A 12,054-nucleotide genomic window follows, 5' to 3' on the forward strand; every position below is an offset into this window, starting at 1 on the left:
CTCCAGAACGAGATGGTGCCGGCGGCGAGGAAACCCTGAAGGGGATCCTCAACCGCTCTGCGTCATTCAAACGTAGGACGCGAAAGGAGACGCGATCAATGAGCCGTTCGGTTTCCACTAGGATGTCAACACAGCCGCTCTGGAATGGATTTAAAAGGATCACTGGGCCTTTATCTGCTTAAGATACTGAGTCGAGTTTACATAAACACAGACATGTCTCATCATGCTGTTACAGACCACAAAACAATGTTGTTATTAAGGCCCGTCTAATGCTTCTGACAGGCGCAGACGTGGGTCAGGAGTCCCTCTGAGTTCCAGTAATTATTAGCAATGACCACTCAGAGCCCTGACCTGCAACGCACTCTAATACGCGACCTCGTGACCTTCCTGTTTGCTAGCCCTGCCGAGAGCTAATACGTATCGATTGCGAGTGTGCGGAGGAGATGTGGATAGAATTAATGTTAAAATCTGACCAAAAATAAATAAAAAAATCACTCTGGCAACTACAGGTCCCTGCTGGGCTAATTTAAGCAGGCAAACAAGAGAGGCAGCCCAGCAATCTGGCAAAATAAAAACCAATGCTCCCCGCTGCAGCCAGCCAACCAAGGCCATCGCACAGAGAAATGGCGAAAATCCACTGAATCTTTCCTCGGAGTTACAGTCGCAGCACAAAGCTCAGAATGCGAGCCAGCGAGCGCGGCGGCAAGAAGAAGACCGAGCGGAGCGCGCACCTTTTTTCCGAGGTGAAACTTTGAACGCGAGCGATTCCAGACACGCCTATCCCACACGCAGCCCAGATCTGTCCGTCAGCCGTGTGTTTAGCCAACCTGAAAAAAAACAACAAAAAAAAAAAAACTGCCCCAATCAACACAGAAGCCGAGGCTTGTCAGTCACACATTAGCAGCCAAGTCACCACAAGGCAGAGGAGGAGATGAGGCTGAATGCTTATTAGTGGCTGTGAAATCTTAGCCCCAAAGCTTCTCTTGCATTCACAGGCTTCAGTCAGAAAGCACCATTGCTTTTTCTTTAAGAGGATTTTTTTTTTTTTTTTTGCTTTTTTTTTTTGGCAGCGTTTCTGTTTTTGCACAAATTCATACAGGAGTGAAGGAAGGCAGGGAAGTGAAGGGAAGGACGAGGCAGAGGAAGCACCATTATGTCCAAAAACCTGATGTTGTAAGCAACGCGGATGTCTCCCACTAACTCAGACTGTTACTGTAAGCATAAGAAAAGAAGTTGTTTGATATAGTGTGTTCCCAGAGATTAGGAGGCTTCTCTTTATCCCACGCAAATTTACTCTGCAGAGGAGCTGCCGATTGGCTGTGTAGACTTTGGCCATCGACTGAGAACATTTGCTGTACATTTATATTCACAATTAAAGTCAGTGAATGGAAACTGTACAAGTTCAACTCCCACAAGGTGGTTAAGCCGTGGTAATACTGAGCCTTCTTTCTCTTTTTTTAATACCGAGGCCTGTTCCCCAGCTATTTGATCCTTCGTTATCCTAACCACAAAAAAAAAAATTTGCACAGACAGCTCAGAAACAAGCCAACTCTCACACGTGCATCTTCAGAAAGATCCCACACGCACACGCACATGCACACGCACGGCCGAGAAACATTCATACATTAATGAAAGCGTACATCCGCGCGCAAAAACACACACCCACGGACACACGCGGGAAAGAAACAACTCACATCTGCGAGCTCGCATCCGACGGACGTGCCGTTTAAATGGATGTGACATTAAAACAGGCACAGTTCAGAATCGCACTCCCTCTCTCTCTCTCTCCACATCAATGTTGAAATAACGATGTCTTAACATATTTGTCAAACAGATGCAGCCACTTTACACATTTGCGAGGAAGCTATGCAATATGCAGAAGCTTTATGTGTTTCTGTTTGTCGGCGACGATGATGCACAGCGTGCTGTCAGTCAAGAGCTTGACCGAATTTCAAAACACACTCCCACTCGCCGGTCCGCTCAATAGTTGGCATGAGTCACCGGTAGAAGGAATTACAGCGATAATAGATGAAGAAAAAAACAGTAAACTAGAATGGCACTCGGTAGAGCGCATACCTCCGCCAAGGCCCAACAGTCCCCTTTGAAGGTGGAATATGTAAGAATTGGCCACCTGTTGAATTTATACTCATAACATCAGCAATGTAACTGATACCTGGAGCTGCTATTAGCTTGCTAGTTTTCAGGCCCAGAGCTAGCTGTTTAGCATGCTAACTTCAACACAGTACATGAATGACATGATGTCAACATTGTTATTTCTTCACTTCACTTTTTCATTCTGTTAATAATTTTAGTTCTTTTTTTAATGTTTTAAACAAAAGTTCCTACATATCGCCCCTTTAATTCAATCAAGCCTAATCCAATATATATATAAAACATATTTAAACCTGCCAGATCCAGATTTTCATTTTTATTTGTTTCAATATGTGCTCACTCATAGATACCAGCCACCTAAATATGCCAGATTTATTTTCATCAAGATGGCGAAAAACCGTCCTATCTTGCACTTTTAACAAAAGTGAGAAAAAGTTCCTGGATCCGTCCCTTTATCCGGATCCATGCCAAAAGTTAGTGGGGTCTATTCTGGGCTGAGAAACATCCTCCATCCAAGTTTTGTGGAAATCCGTTCACTCGTTTTTGTGTTATCCTGCTCACAAACCAACCGTGTGCACCCACAGATCATGTTTTTACAGCAAACTGTGCGCCACAATTAAGAAGGCCGTCTAATGGGAAAACAAAACAAAACAAAACAAAACATATTTTTAGTTTTGCTTCGCAGTCCAAGCATATGCGCTTTGGATCGCAATCCACAAGAAGAAGACAGGCGTGTACCCCCGCTAGCATGTTCTCCCACATTATCCCGCCTCTCGGTGTGTATCAACCCGAGGATTGACCATCAATCGCGCACCGTCCCTGTTCAATCTGCTCGTTGTTTGATCTCAGCAAGGCAGAGCCAAAGAATAAACAACTCTATCACAGAAGGATTTTGCATACAAGAGAAAAGCAAAGAGATACAAAGCAAACAAATAAATGTGCCAGCCCGTATGAAGAATTTCTGGGCTGCGTAATTAGGCAACATTCATAATACATGACCGGAGGGAGAGAGGGAGGAAGCGAGGGGAGGAGAGAGGGAAGAAAGGTAGAGGAGAGGCAGCTGAGTGTGGAAGGCAGGGGTTGGTAATGCCTGATCCACTGTCATTGATCAGTGTGCGCAAGTGTGTTTATTTCTGGTCCCTTCCATCATGTGGCTATTCGCGCGTCCCTGCGCCTCTGTGCGGGTCTCGGTGTGTGTTTGTTTGTGTGCACGGTGTGATGGAGGCAGAGGGCCTGTGGCAGGTAGAAAATGGCCCGGGCCTTTTCATTTGACACCGCTGCGCCTTCAAACAAACTACCTAGGGCCCCTGCGCACACCCATAATCCATTCAAGGTAGCAAGCAATTTTCATTATTGACTGGTGAGAAACACAGGCAGAGAGGGAGAGAGACAGAGAGGGGGGGGGGGGGAGTAAGCGAGACGAGATGGAAAACAAAAAGAGAATAGCATGGCTGAGCGGGGAGAGATTGAAAGTAGTAAAGAAGGGGAGAAGTGGAAGAGATAGCAGGGTATTGGCGGGGACGAGAAAAAAAAAGAGGTTGAGTAAAGGAGAGAAAATAGATTACAAATAAAGAAAGGGGGGAGACGGGAGGAGAGATAGATGTGATTGAGAGTGATGCGTTTGGAGAGTGGCGGGGAGGCGAAGGGGGATGCAATCATGGGAGGTGCTAATGTATGGGCGCGGATATGGGAAGTTCATGTTTATATCATCTCGTGTATGACGCGCACGGTCTTGCGGTGATCAACAGTAAAAGGCAAGAGTGGGTGGAGCTCGCTACGCTAATCCAGACCTTGCAATGAGGGCCAGGGCTGGGGGGGGGGCGACAGACATGGTCGTGACCGTGAGCTGATGGATGGCAGGAGCGAATCGTCCACACGCCCTCCTCTCCTTCGTCTCTGTCGCGTTCGTGCCTCTCCTCCGAAAGCGAAAGCTCGTAATACAGATTTAAACCGCAGGTGAAACTCGACCACCGCTTGTCATTTCTCTGCAGTTTTTACAGTATCAGGCTTTAAAGATCTGTCAAGAATATTGACAGGGCCTTTTGGGATAGACTCATTGAAATGCAGCTCGGCGAACCGCCGACGGAGAAGCACAGGGTAGCTGGAGAGAAAGGAAGGGCGATGGGGCGGGTATGGAGAGTTGTTAATGCTTATGAGAAATCCCTCAGATTTGTTCGGTTTAACACCCCCCCCACCACCTCGAACCAACAATGCCTTTTAAAGTCAGGCTACCTATCCAGAAACACTCGAGAGTATGTTTTATGATAAGGACTTGAGCTGTACATTATTCACTGCAGGCCAAGGCCGCAGTCAACAGGGAGCGTCCTCTGCTTTTATACGTAGAGGGAAGTTGTGACAAAAAAAAAGAGAAGAGAGGGAGTCTAGAAAATGAGAGAAATGATTGATATTCCGTCCTCGTCTTGTTCCAGTCAAGTGACAAAATTCCTCTCGCTGTGTTTTTCTATCTCTCTCCATCTCTCTAACAACCTGAGCCAGCAGCCAGGAAATGAGCTGGGTTTGTTTTGTTGGAAGTTTTTTATTTTATTTTATATATATTCTAAATAAAAAATGACACTTGATTTGTCAGCCTCTCTCCGTGCCTCCGACTGAGGGATCATAGCGGGGTGGAGGTGGGTGGAGGGGGGGGACACACGAGCGCCATACCTCGCCTAGAAGGTGAACGCCGGGGAGGGGGGGCGCTGCACGTGCCTCCGCTGGCAGCCGCTCTTGCGCCGCCGTGGCATCCATCAAGCCGCAACAAATAAGCAATAACCGCGCCGATCGTGGCCAAATTTCTCCCCTGTTTCGCATTCATCGCTGCACTTCCTGCCTTCAAATCCCTTATGCTAACATCCCGGTTCCCTTTCCCCCTTATCTCCTCCTCCTCATCCTTTCAGCCTCCCGCCTTTCTCCACAGTCACATCATCTCTCTCTCTCTGTCACACACACACACACACACACACACACACACACACACACACTTTCAGGGGAGTGTGTCTAAGATTATGAGTCTCTCTCTTTTCTTTCTTTTTTTTTCTTTCTCTTTACGACAGGGGCCAGGGCCTGAAGTTGCCTCTGTCAGCACAATAAGGCCCTATAATGGATGGTAATCATTCAGCGAGCGTGGCAGCTACGGCTAGCCTGAAAAAAAAGAAAAAAAAGAAAAAGAAATAAAGTGAGTGAGTGAGTGAGAAAGAGAGGGGGGGAGAGAGAGAAGCCTGGCTCCGCCACTGCTAATCTCAGCTAATGGCTTCTGCAGAGCCAGGAGAGAGCAATACGCACTAATAATGCAGCGGGGGAAGAAACGGAGGGATTGGGCATGCGGGGTGGAGAGGTTGATGGTGGTGAGGGTTTGAGGGAGAAGAGGGGGGGTCCACTGAGTGTTCAGAAAGTGTGGGGGGGGGGGGGCGGGTTGAGGAAGAGAGTGAGTGAGACGGAGGTGGGGGGAGTTGGATAAAGGAGGAGGGGGAAAGGAAAGCAAAGTCAGCTTAAGCACAGGGTTTAATAGCATCATTATTATGGGGAGGCACCCACTATGGGATTTAGAGCCAAATACACACACACTCACTAATATGCACAAGTCAATTTAAAGACTTGTTCACCCCAATGCTATAAATCACAGAGCCATTCATCGGTTATGGCTCGTAATGTTCAGGTATTTTCCCACTAACATGAACATTTCAGACAAAATGTTCTTTAGTCTCAAATATGTAGTTCAGTTTTCTGGGGTAAAATTCCTCTGTTGGCTTCGATGTCGAGAGATGATGACAAGATTGATGCCGCCCTGTATCCGTCCGGTAGATACAAGGCTATATAGCCAGCAGCTGGTTAGCTTAGCCTACCATAAAGAAAGGGTAGAAGGAGGTAGCCTAGCTGAACAGCTAGCCTGGCTCTGGACAAAAACAGCAAAAACCATGTCCCAGGACCTCTAAAGCTAACTAATTAACATGTTTTTATATATTATTTTCTTAAAATATAAAACATGTTAATTAGTTAGTTTTAGGTTCTGGTAGCTGGATTTTATTTCAAACAGACAGAGCTAGGCTAGCTGTTCAGCTAGGCTACCTCCTTCCCCCCTCTCTTGGTCAAGCGGCTGCTCGCTTTAGCCCAATAAGCTAAACAATCAAGATATAACACGCTAATTAGTTAGCTTAAGAATCTTGTAGATGGATTTTATTACTTTCAGACAGAGCTATATTATAGCTATTTTCACTCTCTTTTCCAGTCTTTTGGCTATGCTAAGCTAATATGGCAAAGCTATGCTAATATTCAACATCGGAGCAGTATTGGTTTTCTCATCTAATGCTGGACAAGACAACAGATAAGCGTATTTTACAAAAATGTCGAAGTATTGCTTTGAATAAACAGCAATATTATTGAAATTGTTTCCTATATAAGGAGATTGGCTGAAAATTGGAATCCGAGCTATTAGCTTAGCAACAGCCCTCGCCCTGTGCTCATTAGTCATGAAGATGGAATTATTTGTATTGTTCAGAAGATTTTAGGATTCTCCGTGGATTGGATGTAGCTCAATAAATGCTTTCCACCTGTGCAGGTTGTGACCTTTTGTACCAATCAAACGTAACATCTGACAATTTTATTTCTCAAAAAAAAAAAACAGAAAGCCCAAAGCCAAAAATCCTGTGGCAGGAAAATAAATGAAGGGAGAACTAGATTTATCTGGGGAAAGAAAATCAAATCTTTAAATGCAGGACTGTAAACAATCATGATTTGACAATGCAGTACATTGGCTGGTGTTGCAATGAGCACCATGCTTTGAGGGATTGGACATTTGTCTAAAGGGATTAGCTCAGGGGATAAGCAGAATGTTTCCCATATCTCTTTAGCCTAACTGAGCAGAGAGACAGCAAAATAGTACTTGTTTGTGCCTGGCTCATTTTACATTTCCAAATATATATTTATCCCTTCATCCGGTTTTCATCATCCGCAAGGTTATGCAAGCATGAGCAGAGACGGGGCTACGAGGTCGGACGTATGAAAGGCTGATACCAAATTACTGCCGTCCAGAGCTCATGCACATGCACCAGGACTGAGGCCGGGGATTGGAGGAGAGACCAGCGGGCGTTTTTCTCTCATTACGACGCCAAAAGACACAGATGGCCGTGGCCAGAGCAGGGGATCAAATCCGCTGGAAAGCACCCAATGGGTGAGCCATGAGCCTTCTCATGGTCACAGGCAGCATTAATTGGGAGAAAGAAGCTTGAGAAAAGTAGCAGGAGCAAAGTGTAGGGAGTTCAGTATCTGTTGCAAATGATGACAAAACTTTAAGTAGAATTAAGTGGTAATACTTTTGAGAAATATCCGTCTGTGTTGTCAACGTCGTCTCAAATCTCAGACCAGCAGCGGGTCGCACTTAGTAATGATGGCAACATTTATCCATATGAACTTGGTCAGACATCTTAAGTAATTCTCGCAGAGGGATTCACAATAGACGATGCGGTGAGGATTTTGTGCAATTTTCTTTGCTCGACTGGCCTCAGAAAAAAGAAAAAGAGAAAAAAAAGAGAAAAGAAAAAGCCGCTTCCTTTCAGCAGAAATGGGTCAGATTTTAGCATCCAGCCGAGGGACAAAAACAGACGTCTTCTGTACTGTGTCAACATAAAGCCACATGAAGGACGGAGAAGAATGAGGGAGGGGGTTGAACGAAAGTGAAAGAGAGAAGAAGGAAGTAGGTGAAAAGGAGGAGATAGGGGAGATGGAAAGTAGATGAAGGGGGGATATGGAGGAAGAGGAGCGCAAAGGAGCTTACGGGGCTTATAGGCTGATGTGCGTCTTGTGTGTGTGTGTGTGTGTGTGTGTAGTCAGAGTGGTCCATCAGTAGGTCCACCACTGAATAAAATATCTCTCTTCTGAAGATTTTGCATCGGAATGGAGATTTTTAACACAAGACTGGCTACTTTCACATGTGTAAATAAAATGTCCACATGTCGATTACAGATATGTTTATACGCATTTATCTTTATTTCACATGTGGATTAGAATTTCCACATGTGCGACAACAACTGTGAAACTGATCGCCGTGAAATTTTGGGCATCCGTGACCCAAAGAGGATAAACGCTGGTGATTTTTCCTTCAGCGCCACCATCACTAAGACTTGATTGGATAGGTTGCCATGAAAGTTAGCTATTCTGCATTCCGATTCCACCCATCAGGACAAAAAATCCTGTTAAATGAAGAAATAATTACAATTAGCATGCTAATACACTTAATATATATAGTAAGACTGACAAACATCCCCATGCTAACTCTTGTTTTCCTGTGTTGGAGTGCTCATCAACTGCATCCAGTGTGTCTTCAATACATCTTTGCAGAAAGCATGAGGCAGGAGCATTCCAGCATATTTGCCCAAGAGGCATCTCCCTCCCCCTCCTTCCTTTCTTTCTTTCTTTCTTTCTTTCTTTCTCTGCATCTCTTCACCTCCACCTCTTTCCTCTCTGTCACCCTCCTTCTTCACTTCATCCTTACTTTCTACCTCTCCCTCCCTCCCTCCCTCCTCCCCGTCTGCCTCTCTTCCTTTTTTTCCTCCCACTCGGCTTTCCGCGACTCTGTGAAGACTGATGTATGCCTGTTTAAGAGACGGGGAAAGGCACATTCATCAACAAACAGTTGCCTCGTCACATCGCTTGAAGTGCGCGCGTAAACAAAGCTAATACCATCAGACGCATTAGACATCTGCGTCTGAGTGTGCGCGTTGCGAGCGTGCGCCGGTGTGTCTGGGTATAAACACACCTCCTTGAACCTGCTTCCACCTGCCGTGACTGACTGGAGGCAGTGTGTTGAATGCTCCCTGCTTCTTTCTTGTTGTTGACATTCAAACAGTGTAGTAGGTTTTGTTGCTAGTGAAGTGCCAGAGGTGGAATCCATCTGGCATTATAAAGAAATGTGTTGACAAAAGAGTGCATTTCTGAAATACGAGTACAGTTGAGAGCGTGCGAACGTTCACACGTGTGTGTGTGTGTGTGTGTGTGTGTGTGTGTGGAGGACTAAAACCTGCAAAAGAGCAATGAATCATGTTTACACCCTTGGCGCGAGACCTTTCATCCATCATCGCGGTGTGTTTGTGTCTGCGCAGGTTGCTGCACCCCTAATTTGACCAGAGAATGAGCGAATGTTATCATTTTCCTGCCCTTGACCTGTTCCCGCACCAGTAGACAGAAACACCAGATTGAGAAAAGATTGAATGAGGGGACCGCAGAGAAAACTAAATAAACAGGAGAGAGCGAGAAAAGATAGAGGGGAGGCTAGAAAAGATGCTGCTGCAGGCATCAAAAGTGCAAGACAGCTACAGGGGAAGAATATTATAAATAGTTTTGAAGCCGCTTTATTGTCGTCTGTGGCTTTTTTTCTAGCCACGATCGGAAAATCTCATTTTCAATAACACAGCGTGTTGCAAATATAAGATCTTCTTCAAACCCGGGATGTCGCCATACTCATTACAAGGTGTCATCAAGAAAGAGTTATCCTCAGCGGATGGATTAGCTTCAGTCTTCCTCATGCAGACTTTGACCTTTAGGTTGTAAATTGCAGATGGTTATCAGGGAGATGAGCAGGAATGGAATGACAACCGGGGGGACATTGATCCCTCGGCTAAAACTTTGGGTCTGTCAGAGAAGTTTGAACCCTGTAAAAGTTTGCTAAAATATGTCCATGTCGAGAGGATTTTTTTTTTTTTATCTCTTTCCCCGTCAGTTTTTGACATTATCAGGTTTTCTAATAGGATTCCGGCTGATACACACAGATGTGCGCGCGCGCGAGCACGCACTTCACACGGCGTTTGATCTGGCTCGCGCTGAGGTGACATCCCGCTGCCAGTAACGAGGCCCGCTCTCGAGGAAGGAGAACCTGAGGTCAAAGAGGCAACTACAATTCCACAGGCTTTCATTTAGTGCTCGGCTCAACCACCCCACCTGTCTTTGAGCCGAGATTAAAGACCTTCAAAAACAGACAGAGGGAAAGAAAAAAGAGGGGTGAAAAGAGAAAGACGGGGTGTGGGGAGGAAAAAAAAAGTTCAATGACAACAAAAAAAAAAAAACCTCAGCTGTCAAAACTCAATGTCATTGTATCTCAAAAGGGAATTGGTAATTGGCCGGGAGAGTAGGCGAGAGCGGGGGGGACCGGAGACAAGAACGGACGGGGCGAAGGTTCTTCAGCTGCGTAGCGCTGTTGAGGTATGCTGCACGCGTCCTCTCTAGCCCCAGGCAGGGAGAGGCCAGCTCGGCTTGCAGAGAAGCCGCGACTCAACAGCATAGTTCTGAAACAGCATTGATGTCAAAAGGGGAATAAAGCTCAACGGCACTTCCTATTGTTGTTGGATGTATGAAAGACAAAGTGGTAGCCCCCCCACTGCGGCGAGGGAGAAAGATGTTGGTATGAGTCATAAAAAACCACCACTAGCTGCTCAACGGTTAGCCAAATCACTTGCTGGGAACAGGGGAGGGTGTCTTATGAAAAGAGGCAGAAATATCCCAACATAATTCGTGGCCAGGAGAAAAGGCACTCACTCTTCACAAACACAATGCTTTTTTCTATTTGCAAGGGCACCTGTTTGGGGGGAAATCCATCCAAACCTCAGCAGGAGGTTCACGCGCATGACAAAAAAAAACAGCCAACAAAAGGCGCTTGACCGCTCTGGAATTCTTAAAACACCTCACGAGTGCTTCGTCGCCCCCTCGGAGGAGCAATAATAGGCTGATGGCCTCTATTTATCCCCATTCATTCAGCCTGTCCTTTAATTTCCCTGCTATGTGTAGTGTGTGGTGTGGAAATGCATTGAGTTAAGGGTTCAAGGGAGGCCAAGTTGAGCAGATCAAAGGGCAGACTGAGGGTAAGCGTCACTTCAAAGCGGGCGACCCAGTTGTATGGAAGCGAGTCTGACAATGGCTGAGCGACGAGGACACTTAACCGGGCTCGCGGCGTTCCCTCGGCTGCCTATTGATAACCGAACGTTACGCTAAACTCAAGAACCGCATTCCACTCCGTTCTGAAAACCGCTTTGAATCATGCGGCTCAATTTGAGACCGCGGTTCCAATCAGTGCCGGGTTATGCGGCGACACTAGACGAAAGAGCATCTCAATTCGCTCGAGGACGCATTTCCCCGACCGAGAAGAATCCAGGAGCGCTCGTCTTCAGCGATCGTCAACACCGCTGTGGCATTCCAGTCCAAACAAAGCAACCCCCCGTATCAGTGACAAGGCCCCTGATTAACTATTAAAACCTAAGTGTAAAAGCAGTGTTGACATACCCGTTGTCGTCTTGCCAAGGCCTTAGCTCTCACTCAGCCGCCACAAAGCAGCTTGTCACATAAAACACTCCATGATTAATATTTTAGCATCAAACGCAGACAGGTTGAAAGCCACATTTCCGCAGGGTCTCCGTGCTCGGAGCGCCAGATTGTTTGGGTTAAGCCAGTCACTCGTCCGACCTCCCACCTAATACTTCATCGGTAGATTTACTTTCTTTGGCCATTTGGATATATTACTAAATCCTGCAAGGTTTATCCAGATGGTCACAATCCAGTATGCGACAGTCCAAAAATGCAATAAAAGGCAAAGCGAGGATTCACTCTCCGATATCTTTGCAGCACTCTGCCTTTAATATTTCAAGGTTGTGAGCATAATACTTGCATGCTCTGGGACAGAGAAATTCACTTCAAAGGAAGGGTGTGTTTAACCTAGAAAATATAGCAATTCAGTAAAATGGATGGTTTCGAAGTGTGTGTATCTGATTCTGAGCGCGCAGCCTAAGGTTTGGCTATGAACCCGAATTCAACTCCTAAAAGTACGAGGATGGGCACGAACGGCTGTCAGGAATCTGCGAGGGTCGGCCCTTTCCTATATAGGGTACGGCGGCATCTTTGCATTATGTGAAAGCGCGCGTGCACATGAGTGCGTGTCGATATAAAGAGCAGCGACACATAAGC

The 12,054-nt window shown here is 46.1% G+C and overlaps 1 protein-coding gene across 1 annotated transcript in view; it reads right to left on the reverse strand.

Moving 5' to 3' along the window:
* Positions 1 to 12,054, reverse strand: part of pcdh7b (protocadherin 7b) — a 111,861-nt gene that overhangs the window by 74,862 nt on the left and 24,945 nt on the right.

The sequence above is a fragment of the Pagrus pagrus genome, assembly GCF_965226575.1.
Source record: "Pagrus pagrus genome assembly, chromosome: 22".
Taxonomy (NCBI): Eukaryota; Metazoa; Chordata; class Actinopteri; order Spariformes; family Sparidae; genus Pagrus; species Pagrus pagrus.